The following is a 21,550-nucleotide window of genomic DNA, read 5'->3' as shown; positions in this document are numbered from 1 at the left end:
CCGCCTCTCTCCCTCTCCGGCTTCCTCTCCATCTTGGCTCCGGCGGCTCGCCTTCGCGGTTGCTCCCCGGCCGCCGAGGCCGGGTGACCTCAGCTAACGTGAGGAGACTGTGGGTCGGAGGCAGCCTGCGTGCCGGATAGTTCGCCTTAGAGGCGCGGGGGCAGAGGCGCAGTTCTCGCTCCCGGCGCCCCGCAAACATTGCTGGAGCACGTAGTGTGGCGGTGCGGAGAGAGGCACACAGTAGGAGGAGACAAAGCCAGGCCTGTCCTCTAGCCCCGGCCTCCCGACCCCCGAGGTGTCCGTGCTGGGGGCAGCCCCGCCCTGGGGAGCTTGGGGAGGGAAGCGCCAGGTTGGCCCGGGAGCGAGCTTCTAGCAGGTGCTTCCTCCCTAACGCAGAGCTGCAGCGCTCTTGCTCGTCCCAGACGCTTTAGCTTGGTGGAGGTCTTTGCCCTGATTTCTCTTGCCCTGCCCCTTCCCCAAACACAAATTCATAAGGTGAATTTTGAATAGATTTTCTCCCTTGCCTCGTCTTAAAAAAAAAAAAATTCCCCATCTATTTTCTTTTTGCAAATAAAAGACCCAGAAAGGCGGGTCAGTTACTCAGTGTCCTGAGGAAACACGTACACATTTGCCAAACATCAGCCATGTTCTGGGTGGTCTCTTTGAGATTTTGAAGAAGCTAGTTCTCACTGCACCAAAAAATCAGTTCCACCAGACAGCCCCAGGGGACCTCCCAGAGCGAGGGGCCAAATGGAAAGGTTGCCTGGGGACAGGAGAGGCAAGCGGCCAGGGGAAAACGTGTGTTCTAATAGCTGGGCATTTCTATGACTCTGAAAGCAAACTTGTTTGTTTCGTTTCAACAATAGAACACACACACACACCCCTGTTTTGGAAATGTTACCCAGCATAAAAATACATTTGCAATGGGAGGTTGGGGGTGGAGTGGCGTTCAGGCCCACCCAGAAGAAAACATTTTTTTTCCCCCTGAATTTTTAAATTTGTTATTTCCCAGTATGGGTTTGCCGCATTCTACACAAATAGCTATGTCAAAAGTGGTATGTAATGCAATTTGAATATCTAAATTTGAGCCACATTTTACTTTTCTAGGAATTTGACAAAGGGCTCAGAAAGAGTTGTTTTAGAAAGTCAATAACTTCTTCCCCATCTCTCCTCCCATCCCCCACCCCCTACCTGCAGGCCAGTTTTCTTTTGTGTGTATGTTTAGAGGGGACCTTAGGGGATAAAATCTGGTTTGCTTAAAATTAGGATGTCACTCGGAGTCAGTTTCCAGATCAAAAACAAAGCTAAGATACCCAACATCCAATAGGATTTTTTTCCTCCTAAGTTTGCTAGGATGATTATGCAGCTCTATCAGATAACGGGAAAAAATTCAGCAACCTCACCAAGACTCTTCTATCCCTACAAGACTACATTTGAAAGCCTGAAAAGGTAAGACTATATCCATTTCTTGGCAGGTGGTGGATTATATTTGATATTTTAATGCTCTTTTGTATCAAGTAATTCTTAAGATCTAAGCCAGGGGTGGGCAAACTTTTTGACTTGAGGGCCACAACGCGTTCTTAAACTGGACCAGAGGGCCGGAACAAAAGCATGGATGGAGTGTTTGTGTGAACTAATATAAATTCAAAGTAAACATCATTACATAAACGGGTATGGTCTTTTTTTTTTTTTTTTAGTTTTAGTCTTTCAAACGGGGCCGGATCCGGCGTAGTTTGCCCATGGCTGCTCGATTCCCTTGTCTAGAAAAGAGTTTGACAAATAATAGGTGCTCAATATGGGTTCATAAACTGGGCCAGAAGGCCGGAACAAAAGCATGGATGGAGTGTTTGTGTGAACTAATATAAATTCAAAGTAAACATCATTACATAAAACGGTACAGTCTTTTTTTTTTTTTAGTTTTATTCATTTCAAACGGGCTGGATCCAGCCCGCGGGCCGTAATTTGCCCACGGCTGAAGGGGCATTGTGGCTTGTTTGGTTGAATCAAACTATCCTTGATTTTAGGTATTCTTTCTTGGTATCATACCTGGTCTGGTAGAGACAAAAACCTGTTTTTTGTGTGTGTGTGTTTCTCTTTATTCACTCAGTCCTTAAAAAGCACCCACCTACCTACTGGGTACGGAGTAATGTTCTAGTCTAGTCTCTTCTAGACGTTGTATTTCAGGTTTGTCTACCCTGCTGTCCTTCTCTGGGTCACTTTGCATCTTTATCACTGGGCTTCATAAAAGACTGATAACAATCCCCTTTGTCTGTCCAGTGCTTCACAGCGTGCAGGGCACTTTTATAAAAATGATCTCATGTGAGCCTCTCCAATACACCTCAGTTCGGTCCTGTGGTGGGGGGAGCATCCTGGCTGAGTGGGAAGAAGTTAGACCCTGAATCCAGATTGACCCCGAGTATGTACCTATTTTACAGCTGAAAAGACTGAGCCTCTGGGGGGAGGGTTGAAGAGCTTATGCGAGATCACGTGGTCGTTATTAAGTCATAAGCCAGGGCTCCTTTTACAGGACTATTTGAAAAATAGCGTGTTACATAAATACATAGAGCATGCCTCCTGGACTCACAGAAAATTCCCAATCCTAGAACCGAATGTATCCTGGTCCCCCCAAAGGAAGTGAGGATGAGAACATCCCCGTTTTTCTGTGAGTTATTAGTCATTAGATAATACCCCAATATCTGTCCACAATTAATTCCTGGAGGGATAGGGGAATGACAGTCCTAATATCAGGAATGATCGAATTCATTTGGTTTTATTTTATATGATCTTCAGAATTGTATTTCTCTGATCATTGCTGTTGGCCAGAGCAGAAGGCTCATTTACTCTACCCTCAGTCAACATTCCTCCTTGCCCCCCACACACATTGTTCAACACATTTTTTATTTTTAAAAGGTAATTAGAATATTTTATGTGCTCTCTAAAAGGAACAATGGCAAAAGCCTACATTAGGTTGCCTTTTTTTTAGTGCAGGTGGCTCTTAATTCAGGAGGAAGTAATTTATGACATAAGCAAGATCCTCCAGCCCTGACTTACAGAAAGTGGGCTGTTAGCAGTGAGCTGACCTTCCTTATTTGTTCCCGTTCGTTATTCCTTTAATTAAATATGTGTGTATTGACAATCTGTGGTGTTTCATATATTGATTTAAACTCAAAGAGAGGTTCAGATATGAGCTTGGATTCGAGAAATCTTGAAATCCCTGGAATGTTCTCTCAAAACCATTCACGGGAGGATCACTGTGTTAAAGGTCGTCACCTGTCTTACCAAGTCAGACCCCTTCTGCAATCCGCATGACTAGCCATTCCCCAGGTGATTTTTCTGTGTACAACATGGGGGGAGGGGCTTAAACAGAATCTGTATGTGTCAACTACTTTTGCTCGGAGCTTACTTTCTTAAAATCCAATATCTCACATGCTTCTCAATTCAACTTTTTTTAAAAAAGGTTAATTGGGGTGTGTGTGTGTGTGTGTTGTATTTCTGCCAAAGGAAAAAATTATGCAAATCACCACTCCTTATGAACACTACCGTCATGGGAAGAAAATAGGCTAACATGTGTGGTTCATGAGCCAAATGAAATCAAACTAAATGTCAAGTGAATTAGACATTTTAGGGAGAATGGTAGCTCACTGGAGATTTTAGTTTTCTGCACGAAAGGTTTCTATTATGAAATTGATAGTTTACAATCTAACTTGATGGTGAATATAATTTAGAATGTCTGGGTAAGACTAGTATATGACTTTGTGTTTTGTGATAAATATCAGGCATTAATGAGGGCAGATGATGATCAAAGATTTGTTTTATGTCACTAGAAGGCCCCCTATTTTACCCATACTCAGCACTTCTCTGACTGGTAGTCTTTTGTGCACACCTCTCAGACTTACTGAATTAGTGGTTCTCAAATGTCATTGTTCATAAGAATTATGTGGGGTACTTTTAAAATGCAGATTTCTGGGTCCTGCCCCTGAATCAGTTAAGTCTGAGGTGGAGCCTGGAAATGTTCATTTTTACAGTCAGACCTTCTCCTTCGTGTGATACCCATGCCCTTTGAGAAACACCTCAGTGGACTGCAAACTCCCTTGAGGTGAAGGAGTTACCTTTTCACTCTGTGTGTATCCCAAAAGGCTAAGCATGGCCAGAGGTCCTCATTTTGAATACTTCTAAATTAAATTCACCTGGCTCTAAGCAAGGGCTAAATCAAATCACCTATTTAAGTTCTTCCCCGCTCTGGAACTCTTTGATTTTTTCTGATAGAAATTTTGGGACGTGGTGATTCTAGAAAAAGTTTGAGATTGGGTGAGTTAAAAGAGGTAATGGATGTTTTCAAGTAAGGTTCTGACGTGCAAAACCGCACTGGTTTTAAACACACAGATGCGAGATTTATTGGTATTTAGAAGCATGTGAGAAAAGCAAATGTTTTTGAAGTTCCTGTCAGAAAATTCTTTGCTAAGTTTTGTGTCTCATTTGTTATTTTGTAGAGTTTGTAAAAATGAATGAGTTTCTTTATAATAGGAATAAAAGATGTCAGGGGAAGAAAGAAGGTTTTGTGGACTTTGAAATGAAGGGACTTGAATAAAGGGCAGATTAAGGCCCGCAGGTAATTGAATTGAGCTCTTAAATTGTGGAAGTCCATTATGTGGTCATTCTTAAGAGTTGAACAACAGCATTAGTTGTTGTATTCTGATGGTACAAGAACCCCCAAGTGGGTGTACTTCATGGTTTTTCTCAGTGTAGGATAGTAAGAGAATTCCACAAGGATGCACTTGGCTTGAATGGAGTGGGATGTTGGAAAGGGCTAGGACTTGAGCTTTCAAATTGGTAGGACTGACCAAGAGCTGAAATTGAGGTTGGAAGCTTTAGCTTAGTAAGAAGGCTTTACTGAACAGCTTTGGTCCCTGTTGTAATTTCCTTGGAAACTCTTTCATGAGAAACCAAGATCCTTATTTGTTATAATGAGAATAATAGTACTTTTCAACCTAACGGGGCTGGCATTGACATAAGATGAGCAGGTACACGTTTGTAAAATATTTACTTAAAACTTATTAAATCCTCCAGAAGACAGATTTCCTGACACAAAGGGTTTCTTGAATTATTTATCTTATTTCCTATCTCCACAGAGCCTTTCGCACATGCAGCTCCAACACATTGGAGACATTATCTCATTAGTCTTCTCAAGCTGCAAGGTCCAAAGGCTGATTTTTGCATTGCTCTTAACAAATAGGAATGTTTTTGTTTGTTCCTGTCAGTTATATTTGTGAAAGCCAAGAGTAGGTGAATTTTGTCTGAACCCAGTTAAAACCAGTTTGAATTGGCCGTAACAGGTGTGAGTGGTGGGAGGGCGAGGCTATCAATTAATTCAGACCTTAATCTAGAGCAGCGGTTCTCAACCTGTGGGTCGCGACCCCGTTGGCAGTCAAATGACCCTTTCACAGGGGTCGCCTAAGACCACCCTGCATATCAGATATTTACATGACGATTCATCACAGTAGCAACATTACAGTTATGAAGTAGCAACGAAAATAATTTTATGGTTGGGTCACAACATGAGGAACTGTATTTAAAGGGCCAGAAGGTTGAGAACCACTGATCTAGAAGAAGATTAAAAAAGTGTCTGACCAGACGAAACTGGCTTCATTTTGTGACCGGGCTGCATCCTCTCAAGTGCATGTGGTTTGGGGTGTTTCCAGTGTGCCAAGTACCAAGAACATGGCGTTGTGGTGGGGTAACATGGTTCTTCAGTGGAGCTGACATTGGAGTGTGTTATCTGCTCCCCAAAGGCCTGCAAAACCCTGACCTCTGCGGCAGAGGAAAACATTTTTATGAAATTCCTATGTGTGTGGTGAGTACTTCTCTAAAATTGAAGAAGGGCAATTCAGAAAGAGATGCATTTTCTACCAGACACCGCTCCCATAGGACTTTTAGCTTGAATCAATTCAGAGCTGGAAGTAGAACAAGAACTGAACTGATGTTCTTCTGGAGCTGCCCCCCGCCATCAGCTGTCTTTCCCCAAGACCACGGTAGCCTGGGGAGAAGACTGAGAGAAGAGAAAAGGAAATGGAGGAGGGAGGACTTTGAACTACTTACATCCGATGTAAATGAAAAACAGCACTGTTGGGAATGCCCCAAGAGAGGGCATATACAGGCCTCACACGGAACGTAAAGGCAGACAATGATTGAAATTAATGAGATGAATGTCCAAAGGCAATCTTAAAAAAAAAAGTCAATGGTGGGATCCTGGATTGAGAGGTGGGATGAATGGGGCAGGGGAAGAAAAAGGGTAGATTTTTGGAATTTGTCAATTTGATTATCCTTTTGTTTGTTTGTTTGTTTGTGTTACTTCAGAACCTCTTCTTCTCTCCTAGGAACGGAGGGACACCAATCATTCTTTCCTTCTCTCCCATTTCTGCTCCACTTCTATACTTAGCTTTATCCCCCCTATACATGTGCTCAGCAAAAAATAGTGATAAGAATATTTTCCCTATCATTGCCTTCATTTATGTAATGCATGTTTATTGTTTACTGTGTGCCAGACTCTGTTAGGTGCTGGGAATACACTGTTAAATATAACACACATGATCCCTGGCCATCAAGGTACATATAGCCTCTGATCTTTGAATTATAGCAATCTCTCAACAGTGTTTGATTTGATCCTTTGGGTTTTTTTTTTAAAAAATCTTTATTGTTGAGAGTATTACAGATGTTCCTCTCCCCGCCCCGCCCCCTGCAATTGCCCCCGTCCACCCAGTTCCAGCCCTGCCCCAGGCCTTCACCACCTTATTGTCTGTGTCCATAGGTAATGCTTATATACATATAAGATCTTTGTTTAATCTCTTTCCGCCCCTCACCTCCCTTCCTTCTGAGAATGGTCAGTCTGTTCCATTTCCATGCTTCTGATTCTATTTTATTCACCAGTTTATTCTGTTAATTAGATTTCTTATTTGTTTATTTTGATTTTGAGATTCAATTGTTGATAGGTATGTATTTATTGCCATTTTGTTCGTATTTTTTATCTTTTTCTTTGTCATTCTCTTCTTAAAGAATACCCTTCAATATTTCATATAATGCTGGTTTGGTGGTGATGAACTCCTTTAGCTTTTTCTTGTCTGTGAAGCTCTTTATCTGACCTTCAATTCTAAATGATAGCTTTGTTGGGTAGCGTAATCTTGGTTGTAGGTCCTTGCTGTTCATCACTTTGAATATTTCTTGCCACTCCCTTCTGGCCTGCATAGTTTCTATTGAGAAATCAGCTGACAGTCGTATGGGCATTCCCTTGTAGGTAACTAACTGCTTTTCTCTTGCTGCTTTAAAGATTCTTTCTTTGTCTTTTGCTCTTGGCATTTTAATTATGATGTGTCTTGGTGTGGTCCTCTTTAGATTCTTCTTGTTTGGGGTTCTCTGTGCTTCCTGGACTTGTAAGTCTATTTCTTTCACCAGGTAGGGGAAGTTTTCTGTCATTACTTCTTCAAATAGGTTTTCAATATCTTGCTCTCTCTTCTTTCGGCACCCCCATAATGCGAATGTTGGTACACTTGAAGTTGTCCCAGAGGCTTCTTACACTATCTTCATATTTTTGGATTTTTTTTTTTTTTTTGCTCTTCTGGTTGGGTATCTTTTAATTCCTCATATTTCAAATGGTTGATTTGATTCTCAGAATCCTCTACTCTACTGTTGAATCCCTGTATATTATTCTTTATTTCAGTCAGTGTAGGCTTAATTTCTGACTGGTCTTTTTCCATTTTTTGGGAGGTTTCTAGGAAATTCTTGAGTAATCTTATAACTGTGGCTTTGAACTCTATATCCAGTAGTTTGCTTTTTTCCATTTCTTTCATTTGTGACATGTTTCTCTGTCTCTGCATTTTGGCTGCTTCCCTGTGTTTGTGTCTGTGTATTGGATAGAGCTGCTGTGTCTCCTTGGGTTGGTAGAGTGGCTTTGTATAGTGGCTCAGCCTTCCCAGTCACCTAAGCTGGGAGCTCTAGGTGCACCCCTTTGTGGGCTGAGAGCACAGTCTTGTTGTAGTTGAGACTTGATTGCTGTTGGTGTCACTGGGAGGAATTGACCTCCAGGCCAATTGGCTGTGAGGATCAGCTGTGATTACCATGGGAGAGCTGCTGTGCAGGAAACACCCCTATGGAGCAGGACTTGCTTCAGTGGGGCTTTGGTGCTCACTGAGTCTGCCCCTTCAGTGTGTTGCTTATGGATGTGAAGAGTTGTAATCTAGTATGGTCTGACACTGACCACTGGGTACACTGGCACTTGGGTCTCTTAAAGAGGTGCAAAGTCAGCCACTGCCTGACACCACCCAGCAATCATCAGGGCAGAGCAAACAGAAATGACTGCCAATCAGCCCTGTGATCAGGGAGGTCCCAGCATAGGAACAGTGATCCCTGTGAGCATCTCTGTCTGGGAAAAAGCCACCCCTGAGTTCCTGCCATGATGCCAGACGATCCAGTTCTTCCTCATATGTGGCTGTGTTCCTCAGAGCCTCACTCTGGTGCTGGAGCTCAGAGGAAGCAGGACCTTGTAAGCTCAGTTCATGGTGCTGGCCTTTTAGGAGGAATAGTTGGGTCTCCAGCAGCCTCTGTGTCACTGAGCCCCAATTGGCACTGGTTTTTACAGCTCATTTTTCTTACTGCCTGTAGGGACTTCTTTTCCCAGCTCTGGGAGCCTGGGCTGGGGGTCTGGTGTGGGGCTGGGACCCCTTGCTCTTCTGGGCAGCCTCCACAGAGACGATCTCCCTCTAGATCAGTGGTTCTCAACCTTCTGGCCCTTTAAATACAGTTCCTCATGTTGTGACCCAACCATAAAATTATTTTCGTTGCTACTTCATAACTGTAATGTTGCTACTATTATGAATTGTCATGTAAATATCTGATATGCAGGATGGTCTTAGGAGACCCCTGTGAAAGGGTCGTTCAACTGCCAAAGGGGTCCAGACCCACAGGTTGAGAACCACTGCGCTAGATTAAAAAAGCGGCACATGTGGTTGTCAGACCAGCCTGTTTCACGCCCCCACACCTCCTACCAGTCTCAGGGTGCTTTCTTCTTTACCTCTAGTTGTAGGACTTCCATTCAGCCAGCTTTCTGGAGGTTCTGGATGATGGTTGTTCTGTATTTTAGTTGTAATTTTGATGTGGTTGTGGGAGGCAGCGAGTACAGGCATTTACCTACGCCACCATCTTCAAATCTCCTGATTTGATCCTTTCAATAGCCATTTGAAATAACCAAGATTTCTATTTCTACTTCATTCATAATGAAACTAAGCTTAGAGAAGTTAAAATGATTTACCCAAGATCACATAGTTGATAAATTGTGAAATCAGAATTGTCACCTTAATTTTCTGAATTTCAAGACAGTGGTCTTTCTGCTACACCATGCCATTTCCCTAAGATCAAAGGGAAGTACCTAGACCAATATATTATTCATATTTTACTTAATAACATTACCTTCATTTTTTTAGATATTATTGATCATTATAAATGAAATTTAAGCAATTCATAACCCCATGATATTTATTCAAATAAACTATTTCTAGCTCTTATGTAGAATAGATTATCTTTGTAGTGCATAATTATCAGAATTTCTCCATGTTTTGCAATACCCCGTCTCTCATAAAGATAACAACCAGAAATTGGAAGTAGGTGTTATATAACTATTAAAGGAAGATATTGGAAAGCTTCCTCCCTATCAGTTTGGACAAATAATAAATGAAAGTAATTTTCAAAAAACTAAAGGGGAATAACAGACTGTATGGTGATTACAGGAGGGAAAGGGAGGATAGGAGGAGGTAGGAGAGGGTAAAGGAGGGATAAATGGTGATGGAAGGAGACTTGACGTGGGGTGCTGAACACACAATACAGTGTACAGATGATGTATTAGAGAGTTGTACACCTGAAACCTATATAATTGTATTAACCAATGTCACCCTAATAAGCTCAGACAAAAATAAAAAAATAAATATCCATACTATCCAAAGCAAAAAATTAAAATAATAATAAAATAAAATCATAGGAATAAAAAGGCAGCGGAGTGAAAAGAACACTGTTTTGGGAATCATGAAACGGAACTTTTAGTCTTGGTTCAGCCAAGTTTGGGAAATTAAATTTTCTTTCTAAGTCTCAATTTCCTCAATCAGGGACTGGATTTTAGGTGCCACATATATTCTACACCCATAATTCTAAATCTGAGTTGAAAGGACAGAGAACCTAAAGATTGATATTGGGGAGACTATAGAAGGCAGAGCTATAGGCCCCTCTGCAGGGCAAAGCAAGAAAATATCACAGATCCATTCTGTCCTTGAATCTGAGTCCATCTGTTTCACTTGAAAGAGCTCCCTTGTCTTTTTACCTCCCTTCAAATCAAGAATGAATCTTTCACATTCTTAAGACATTTGCTTTAAAAATACAACACGCTTGTAAACATAGCAACCCAATATTATGGAAGGACTGTAGCTTTGACTTTAATTTTTCACCTTAGAAGGGACACCATTCCTAGATATACTGGACTTTTTTTTTTTTTAAGCCCATCATGAAAGATTTTCTCCAGATTGCCTTGTATCCTTTTCAGCACAGCAGGCAGATAATGGCTCATAATCACCACTCAATTGATTTTGAGACGACAGTATTTCTTCACGGATGAATAGGATGCGTAGGGGAACATCCCATGGTGCTGGGGAAGGATAGCCAAGGGGGTTGCCTCGATCCAGGAGTGAGACAGCCAGTGGCCAGAGACCAAAGGGGCCGATGAGCTTGTCAAGGTGTTGACCTTCTACCAAGAGCCTTCACTAGATCGAGTCGGTCCTGCTCTTCTGGCATGAGCTCTCACAGTCCTCCCAGTTCTTCCCTTACTTCCCACACCCCTCACATGTGTCTTGGTTAGTGATAACTAGTTGCTCCCTGCCGACATGGAGGAATTCATCGAGTTAATGGAGGAATTCACCAAAATGCTTCCACAACCTTAAGGATACCAGTCTCCAAGCATGAAAGAACCAAGGATTTGTGGGCTTATCCAATGGTGAGCTAAAAGTTAAAGTTTTTTCTTTCACTGCACAAGCAATCTTCTAATTTAAGGAAAAGTAGCTTTGAACAGAGAACACCTTGGTTCTCTACCCTAGAATGACGCGGCTGTGACGTTTTAGAATTTCTTGTTGGCTCCAGAATCCTCTTGCTTTCTGCTCCCCGTAGGAAGCTATTCTGTTTGGTAACCAGCTTCTTGCCCGGCCATCTGTAACTACTGAGAGAAAACACCATCACCCCTGTGACAATATTCTGAAGCCATGTCTGAAACAGAATTCAAGGAAGGGATGGGAAGTTGGGGACACTTAGCTTCATGGGGCAGTCTAACCCTTGTGACAGGTCCTGGACTGATCCAGAATGAGCAAGGAAAATCCCAGCATCTCTAGAGGTGCTGCCTGGTGGGTGAGCATCACATCAGTCTCTCTGCTTGTCCCTCTTTGAACTGACTCTGGTCCTAGGGCAGTGATGGCGAACCTTTTGAGCTCGGCGTGTCAGCATTTTGAAAAACCCTAACTTAACTCTGGTGCCGTGTCACATATAGAAATTTTTTGGTATTTGCAACCATAGCAAAACAAAGATTTATATTTTTGATATTGATTTTATATATTTAAATGCCATTTAACAAAGAAAAATCAACCAAAAAAAGAGTTCGCGTGTCACCTCTGACACGCATGTCATAGGTTCGCCATCACTGTCCTAGGGAGTAGGCTCTCACCTTGGTCACTGGGACTGGTTCCAGTTATTAGACTCTTAAGTTTTCTTGTATCTGACTGTGACTCTGTTTTTAGATTGCATATCGTCTATTCAAGTGTAATTTAATTGTGGAATGCCAGTGAATGCCTTAAAGGGGCTCCTAAGCCAGTTTTTGCCTTTGTCATTAAAATGTGGTTAATAAGGAGCTGGTTTCATGCTGGAAAACGCTTCTTCTGAGATCTATTATTTGGGAATACAATGCACGGAAGCGTTCGTTTCTGTTTACCTTGAAAAAAATCCCCTTCAGAGATAGCATGTGGAGAGCAGCCATCTGTTCAGGGTTACACCTCTGAATTGCTGTGTCTCTGAGCTCGCCCGATTCTGTGTATGTTAATTTGAAAAATAAGGACTGTTTCCCCCCTTTGCCAAGTTCATTTATCAACACTATTGTAAGCATGCACTTACATTCTGGTGTGTATTAGTAACTGCTCATTGGCTATTGAATAACTGGGAACCCTGGGGTCTCTGAATTCAGTTGCTGACTATTTTTACTCTGCCACCAGACTTTACAGAACAAGTGATTATATATGTCTTACCTTTGTCTTACTCTAAAATGAATAGTCTTGAATGTTTATGAAATTAGGGGTAACTCAGATGCTGTTCAGCTGGTTAGGACTCTAGTAGTGCTGAGTGAGCCGAGGTACAGTGGAAGGTAAAAGGGAAGTCTATATGGCCGTAATCTTACTTCTTTTTAAAAAAATATTTTAAAATTGAATTTTAGAGAGAGAGGAAGTGATTGTGAACCAGCTAAGAGGTTTTCCCTGTTACCTTATTTGATGAGGTTTCTTTACTGAACCATCAAGGTCACCCTCAAATAAAGAAAGCAGAATAACATCTGGATTACAAAGAAAATGAAACACTTTTTCTTAAGCCTGTCCAGTTAATACGTTAGAAGATATTATTATTAAGAAATTGGACACTACTCTGCCGTAAAAGGAATAAAATTTTACCCTTCAGGACAGCATGGATGGACCTGGAGAACATTATGCTAAGTGAAATAAACCAGTTAGAGAGAGAAAGTACTTATGATTTCACTCATATGTGGTATTTAATGAACAAATTGAACTACCAAGCAAAATAGAGACAGACTCAAAGATAGAGAGCAGGCCGACAACTCTGATGGAGTGGTGGTGTTGGGGGATTATGCAAAAAAGAAAAAAAGAGAACTCATGGACATGGACAACAGTGTGTTGTTTGTGAGTCGTGGCAAGGGGATGTGTGGAAGTGGAAGAGGCAATAGAGGGGATAAACGATAGAAAAAATAAGATAAAATCAAATTAAATTAAATTAAAAAAAAAAGAAATTGAAGTGGAAGTACTTGCTCTCCCTTCCTGAGATTTGCTGGGAGAACCTTCTGGGTTCTATTCTGTAGTTTGGCTTCGGTGACCTTGGACATATCTTTCTTAACCTTGTTTAATTCATCTCAGTCATGTCTCAGAGAGGTCTGTTTTGGGTTTAGAAATGCTTTGACATTTTTGGAGTAAGTGGCGAAGTGGACAGAAATGCTATTCCTACGGAAGTTGGAAGGCTTATGCAAATATTTTAATTGTTCTCTTCAACTTCCTTTTGGGAGGATCAAGGAGCATTTTATTCTAAGATCATGTACTTATTTAGCAAAATTTGTTGAGTACCATGTATCAGACCATGACCAGCACCCTCCTCTGCTCTCCTGCGCTGCCAGATGATGCTTCTGAGAACCTCGCAAAGGCCTTCATTTCCCGTATGCAAGGTGACTGCATGGTGACCATTTGCAAGGACTTCCATCTAGCTATTCAGTCAAGAGCAGAATGTTCTGTTAGCCACTATATAATTAGTACTTTACCGTATACTGTTTCATCACAGTTAAAGGTGCCACAGGAATTTGCTTTTAGAAAATAAGCTTCTTGAAGGAGGAAAACATGGCTTATTTCTCCTCCATTTCTCTCCCACACAAAACAGCAGTGAGGAATTCTTTACCAGGGGGTTTATGGATGAATGGGTTTTATACGATTATGTACTCACTGAAATTCTAAGAAGAATTATTTTTGCACACGCAGTTTTCTATGCAGAGAGTCCATCATTTTCATTAGATTCTCAAAAGGGTCAGTAGCTCCATAGGTTAACAATTCTAATGGACTTTTAATGAATACTTGAATGGTAGAAACTATAGGAAAACAGATGTGACCTTGATGTATGAGAGAGGATGTATGAGAGAGAGTTGACATGATGGGAAGCATGCCTGGGATGGCTCCCTGTTCCCCAACACTGGAGATATTAAATTAATAGCTGGATAGCAACCCATCAGTGATATCATTGGGATGTTGATCTATTCTTTTTTGCTCTGTGATTCTATGACAATATCATCTTCACTAGCGAATACTTCTAATTCTTCATGCGTACCTTCCTCTCATATTCATTTTTGTCTGACTTACTCTTCGGACTGCGTATGCACCTAAAGAATCTTTCTGGCAGATAGCCAGAGGCCTGTAAATCAGACTGTGAGAACCATGGCCCTAAGAATGTGGGTAAAATACTGAACAGCAGGCAGGGAACTTGGCATGAACTTGAGAAAATAGAGAAGGTGGAATGATTTTTGAGTCAAGGATAGAAGATTCATATGATAGTAGTTGACAAGTGGGTTGACATAGTTGCTAATAAATTAAACAGAATTGGATTTAATTGAGTACTAAATTGGGCTAGTTAGCTTTAAATTTAGACTTCTGAACAATTTTTAGTTTAGGCTGCAGTTTCGTTACTTTTATTCAAAGAAATTAGGACAATGCAACTCCAGAGATGAGTTTCAGAAGTTCAAAGTGGTAAAAACACACTCATTTTCAATTATGTACATATACAGATTTGTACATGGATATGTAAGTGTATGCAGCAACATAATGCCTTGACATCCATGGAGATATGGCTCCATCCACATGAATGCATTCATTCACACATACACAAGTGTAAGGAAGATTAAATATTGTATCTACTAGAGAACGTTCACTTGCAGGGATATCGAGTATTTCAAAGCAGTTGAACAGCCAATGCGTGAAAGGAACATTTTGGATAATATAATGATGCCTCTTTTGGGGTTAATGTTACAAAACTTCACAGGACATATAAAGAACTGAGTCTAGGCAGAACCTAAGCTGACAGTCTCATACTAAGAGATAGCCTGGCTGAGAGAAGTCTTAAAGATATCCATTATAATCTAAAGGAAATTGGCTCTATTATACACTCCAGTTTTCCTTTAAAAGTGTATCTATTAAATTATGATTACCAACAACAACCCCAGTCCTAGTTTATTGGGTTGATTGTAGGATCCTTTAATCAAATGCTTCCTCAAAATGCTTTCTGGTGATCTTCTGAGCTGGCTGTTTTATTTACTCTTTAGTATTCTGCAAAATCTCACTCACCATTTTTTTAGCATGTGCATTTTTGATGAGTATGATATTGCTATTTTACATAAATTTTGTAAACTCTTTGAGGAATGCAGGGCTACATGGAGAGGATAGGTTATGAGCTTCTTCCTTTATTTAATCCACCCACCACCAACCTCAGAGACCAGTATAAAGCTGTACTTATAAAAGCTAACTGATTTGCCAAGTGTTTTTGCTCTGAAGGGACATCACCTATTTTTAGCAACAAAGAAGTGTTAGGAAGAGGAGGAAGGCATACCTCAGAAGGACAGATCTGAAATGAAGCCCAGAAAACTGAACAGAGCGGAGTGGGAAAGCCAAAGAGCGCCTAGTGAAAGGTTGCCGAAGTGGGGAGTGCAGAACTAGTGTTCTGGATGGTTGTAGGAAAGCCTCAAATAAGAGTTCTGTTAATAGAGAATTTAGGAAATGTTATTAAAAAGGGCTCTTAGCCAATCTAGTAAAGGAAATCAGGACATGGCAAATTGAGCTGGTTGTTTAATTTGTTTAGTAATCTGTATTTTTTTGATGGAAGTACTATCAACACATTTATTGAGCAACTATACTTGTACAAAGTATTGTGCTAGGAAATGGGTGTGAAGGGTGGGAGGATGGTATTTAAAAAGTACAAGATGAATACGTGTTCTCCAAAAGTACATGGGAAGCTATGAGTTAGGTACTGTGTTGGGTGCTTTCTGTATATTATCCCATTTAATCTTTAATGGAGCTACTACGTTAAGAATTAATATGAACAGCCTGAGACTCAGAGTAGTTAAGTCCTCCCTCCCTTCCTTTCCTTTCCTTTCCTTTCCTTTCCTTTCCTTTCCTTTCCTTTCCTTTCCTTTCCTTTCCTTTCCTTTCCTTTCCTTTCCTTTCTTTCCTTTCCTTTCTCCTTCCTTCCTCCCTTCCTCCATATGTTTCCATTTCTCTTCCGTTCAACAAGGTTAAACTCAGAGGTTAATAGAACATGGTGCCTTCTTCCAAGGGTTCACTTTTTCTGAAGGTAGCGGAGTTATAACTATGTAATAAATGCTATAGTAGAGGTATGAACCCAGCAATATGGGAGCTCAGAGGACGAAGCATTCCATTCTGCATAGTGACATCAGAAAAGGATTCTTGGAAGAGGTAATATTTTAGTTGAGTCTTCAAGGGTGAGACGGAGTCTATCTAGTAGACAAGGAAGATAAGGAAGCAATAACAGTGTGGCAGATACTGCTGGCTGCTCACTCAGCACCCATTACCTTCTCTCTCTCTCTCTCTCTCTCTCTCTCTCAGAGCTGAGCTTTTGCTCGGGTGTCTCCTCTTCTACTTGGCTCAAGGAAAGGTGACCCTATCCTTGCCTTTAGGAGTAGGTGGTGATTGGTTTAAGCCAGTTAAACCATGACATGTCCTCACAAAATGGTGAAAATTGCCATCCAGATGCATACTAATAGCTGGGATGGCTTTCCGTGTGGCACTACTATGGAGCCTATCTCAAGCAAAAAAGCAAAAAAGCAAGGAACAAGGAAGTAGCCTTTTAGTATTTGAAAGGCCGGGTAAAATGACATGGCGCCTGTCATATTAATGCATTTATATCTGCTGGGAAATTAAGTAGCTGAAGCTGTGCACTGTCATCACCAGAGTTCTTCACGTGAAAGAATGAAGATGTTCAAAGGAAAACCTTCAGGCTCCTGCCAGAAGATGTTCCCAGCTACATAAATGCCCAATTCAGCTACTAGTCCTTGCAAATTAAGCAGCTCTCTGAAAATTCAAGCTTCAGCCAGGAGCTACATCCAGACTTGGATGTTGAAATCAGTATCTCCTGCTGATCAAGCTGTGACACAACTAAAGTAATGGGGTCTAGTCTAGCTTCTCGTTTAATTCTCAGTGAGCCCTTCCTTTCCCTCTGCAGTGGTGTGGCATTTAATATTCAAGTCCTTCATGGACACCGTAAATTTTTCCTTGTCAAGGCCAATAAGAGAACTCTACCTATTTCAGTCTCTACCCTTATTTTTAGAGCATTAGGTAATGTGTACCCTAGTAAAGTTAGCAGAGGACAACCAGATGACTTAGAATAATAATTGACAGGTAAAGGACAGGTAAGGAATGCTGGGCCAGCAGGTCGTAGATAAGAGCCGCAGAACAGTTTGGAGAGAAAGACTTTATTTTCAACTGCCTCCGGTAACACTGCTAATACTAATAAAACCGAAAGGATAATAAATGGAAAAAAAGCATTTCAAATTAGCATATTTGTCATTGAGAAGCAATGTTTGCAAAACAATGATTCACTTCCAACCCCTGGAGGAAACTACTATTAACACTTAATTGTGTGTCTTTTCAGAAGCTTTTTGTGAATATATAAAAAACATGTAAACATATCTTGTATTTTTACATAAAGAAGTCATGCGACTTGCATCATAAATAGCTTTCCATCTCAGATCTTAATGGGTCTTTTCAATTCCTTTGAACAATTGCAAAATATTGTGGGAAATACTTCAACTATTCTCCTAATAATGGGCAGTTAGGTCGTCTATGAACTTTATTCTTTCGTTAAGCCTGCTGCAACAAATAACATTCATACAGCATTTGATACCAGTGTGAGTGTGTATGTAGGATACATTTCTAGAAAGCAGAATTTCTGGATTAAAATCTATGTATATTTTACACTTTGATAGTTAATGCAAATTCCCATCCAAAGAATAAATCCCTTGAAGAAGAATGGATGGGACATGTGGCATGGGCCTTTCAGAAATGTACCTATTTATCTTCCTGGGCAGTATCTCAAACCCAATAATCTGAAAAAAAAGGACACCTGGAATACTAAATAATATGTAACAAGGAGCTAGGCTTGCAAAAAGCAAGACAAATACCAGGAACTAAAAAATAAGAAGCTGAAAACCAAGGGAAGAAGCAGGCATTGAAGCCACAGATGTCCAGGGGCGTCTTCCGCTCCAGGTAACGAGGATGCTCAGTGTTTAACAGCCTCATGAAGACAAGACTGTGAGGCCAACAAAGTGGAGAACCACGGGAAACCAAGACTCACAGGAAACTGGAGTCTTCAAGGGCTGCCATGAGAAGATGGACGAGAAGAAAATAGCCAGCAAACGGAGGTAACAAAGCAAAATCTCTGGCTTGGCCTGGTAACACAGTGGGTAAAAAGTGTCTCCTGAGAATGTATAACCACAGGCCTGCCCTTACGTGGTTTAGGAGTTCTAATATAGACCCCCTCGGGCACCGTGAGTGCCTAACTGTTGGGGTCCAACCCCAGCAGGTCCAGGGGTTCCCAAAGAGGCGAATGCAAATCCTCTTTAAAGACATGTGTCTTCCACCCAGGCTGCATCAGATTCCCATGGATATAAGGCTTGAGTGACTATAAACTCACGTACGGGAAGAAACAGATTTCTATGCATGAATGTACTCAGAATAAACAAGAGTATTAGACCTCTGGATCTTCGGATGATTGAACAATCAGATAGTGAATATAAAGTGAGTTTTCTACTTTTAAAAGGCTTGAGGAAATGATATCAGAAGTAAAATGTTACTAAGAATATACTCATAATCCAGACCTGGCATATTAAAAAAAACAAAGTGGAAATTCTAAATATAAAAAAAGATCCTTGGAAGATTAGACTCGGTTGTAAAAAGAATTAGCAAACTGGAAAGATCTGAAGGATGTACCGAAGTGCAGAACAAAGTTACAAGGATGGAAAATATGAAAGACGTTGAACATGTGAGCTTGAAAGGGACAAACAAACGAGACTGCATTGGCCTTCTTGATGGAGGAGAGAATGGCAGAGGAATAGGAAATGTTTGAAGAGATAATAGACGAGAATTTTCCAGAATATATCAAAGATATGAGTCCTCAGAGGCAGGAGACACAATAAATTCCAAATTTTCCCATTGCATTTTAACATAAATACAATTTTTATGAAATATAAGTATATTTTCCAAAACAAAAATTAGTGAGATTGTTTTATATTTCGCTAATATCTTTAATATCTGGCTTAACAGAAGACAGCTGGGTTCTCTTATCTGCTTCCACATTTAATATGTTCCAGTATTACATGTCATGTAGCCTGTGGAAAACTCCAACTTGTGAGAGAATGAGAATTTAAAAAAGACAAATCATGTCTTAGTATTTACTGCAAATATATGTTTGACCTTGTAGAATTCCTAAAAGGCTCTCTAGTTCCTCAAGAGTCTCTAGAGCACACTTTGAGAACCCCTAATTTAGATTAAGTTTCCTGTTATGGGTCATGGTTGGTGGACTGGGTGTTACAAATTTTCTGCGCATTCACACATCCACACTCCATAAATGCGCGGCATAAATCATGATTTTTCAGGGAATTAGAATACAATAATGTACTCTTGGAGCTGAAACAAGAGTCAAGGGATTAATTTCATCTCTCTTCTATGATTCAGAGGCTACGTCAGGCTCCTGCAATGCCATCTTTGTGAACATCACGTATATTTTGTGCCATCTTTGTGAACATCAAGTGTTCACATATCTTGGGTTATACCAGATATTTTTTGGTTAAAAGATGGTAGGTAAACTACTTGTTACTGCAGTATGATTGAATGATATGTGTCAAAGATGACTATGATTCTCTACCACATCATTGCAAAACTGCCCAGAAGTGGGAGACATCATCACCTACCAGAAGACCAGCACATTGGTGTTTCATAAGGAAACTGATGCAAACATCGATGCAGAGACACTGACTCTGGAGAACAACGGAAGAGAATTAGAGGATGTTTTTTCATTGCCCGGAAAAAGTCTCATTTACATAGCTTGAATTAAATTTTGCCATTAAATATTCTTTAATCTGCATCTGATGTTTCTTATTTCCAATTTTATATCATTAAAGAGATGGCCCCCATCTGAATCTGTTAAGGGATCAGATTCTCTGTTGATTTCACCCACATTAAACAAACATGATCCACATGTTTTTCCCTTTCTCATTTATTTCATTGTATAAAATCTAAGATGCAAGACATTGTTGCAGTAGCGCCCAAGAGAAGGACAGTTATAATAACCCATTGGAACTCAGACATCTCAATTTCAATTAAAACGGCTAACATTCTCTCTAAATATTTAGATGAATCCACAAAGCTTAATCCTGATTCATTTCTACTGGACCATAGATAGTAGAAGATCAGCTGGCCAGTTTTAAACACGGGACACCCTATGACTTACAAAATGACAGAAAGAATTAAAAACTGTTTATTCTCTGCCTCATTACAAAAGGGAAATGATATAAAAGAATGATTTGTTCCAGTAGAAGTTTGTTACGCAAACATGTATTGAGGAGGAGAGGGGGCGGGGAGAGAACCACTCTTCTAGCCCCTGGGCCGCAAAGATAAATGAGAAACAATTCTTGCCTTCATAGTCGAGGAGATAAACCTGTAAATGAAAACTGATTCTGAATGTGACAAGGTTTATAATAACGATATGTATTATAAATACATATATAAATGTCACAAAGTTGTATATACATGTCACTGAGGGAATGATCCATTCTGCTTTTATGGGATCAGAAAAGGCTTTATCTTTGAGTTGACTTGAGGAATAAGTTGGAGTCTTCTGGGCTGTAAAGGAAGGTAAGAGTGTTCTAGGCAGAAAGCACACCATGTGCAAAGGCCTGGCATATCCAGTCAGCGCAAGCAGTGCAGTTTGGCAAGGCTGGAGTGAAGGGTGAAGATAGCGAGCAGTTGGAAATGATGCTGCAAACTGGGTAGCAATCGACTTGTCAAGGGGCTATAGCCAAGCTAGGAAGCCTGAACTTTAGCTTGTCAGTCTCTGGTTTTCCGGATGTGCCCTAGAACTCCAGGGCATTCACAGAGGAGCCTGAGGTGTGGGTGGGAGTGTGGTCAGCAGGCAGGAAATTGCTCCTACCCCCACTTCACTAGGACCCACTCACCTTTACATGGGTTCATGTTTTAAGTCGGACTCCATTTTACTCAACAGTTGTTTATTGAGCATAGACTAGGTGCCAGACATTTTACTGCCATATGTAATTCATAGCTTCCCAGTGCTACGTGTTAGAAACCCCCAGCTATAATTGACTGGGAATGGCTGTCGGGTGCCAATCAAGAGTGATTTGAGCAGAGCACTTCTTAGAAATCTCACTAGTTGCAGTTTGGATAATAGGTTAGAGAGCAGAGAGGCGAGGTAGAAAATGAAGGTGTAAAATCAATAGGACTTGAGGTACATTGAGCGTGGAGATGAAGACCATGGCGTATCAGCATAAGCCCCAGGCTTCTAGCTTAGAAGAATGCGTCTGCCGTAAGGAGGAACCTCTGGGGCTTTTCACTTTTAGGGAGATGTTGGAAGAAGGAGAGCCGGTGAGAGAGGCCGAGGTGGGGAGCATGGGGGGAGGAGAGGAAGGGTGGGGGGAAAGAGG

At 40.9% G+C, this 21,550-nt stretch overlaps 1 protein-coding gene across 2 annotated transcripts in view; it reads left to right on the top strand.

Moving 5' to 3' along the window:
* Positions 1 to 6: 6 nt before the first annotated feature.
* The window catches only part of CES5A (carboxylesterase 5A), a 163,067-nt gene continuing 141,523 nt past the window's right edge, over positions 7 to 21,550 (top strand). For both annotated transcript variants that reach the window (XM_015564351.1, XM_006764340.2), the window contains exon 1: positions 7 to 1,449. The gene's annotated coding sequence lies outside the window, so the exon portion shown is untranslated. The remainder of the gene's footprint in view (positions 1,450 to 21,550) is intronic.

Source organism: Myotis davidii, unplaced genomic scaffold (assembly GCF_000327345.1).
Source record: "Myotis davidii unplaced genomic scaffold, ASM32734v1 scaffold2621, whole genome shotgun sequence".
Lineage (NCBI taxonomy): Eukaryota > Metazoa > Chordata > Mammalia > Chiroptera > Vespertilionidae > Myotis > Myotis davidii.
Note: the sequence above shows the minus strand (reverse complement) of the source record. Positions and strands in the feature narration are given on the sequence as shown.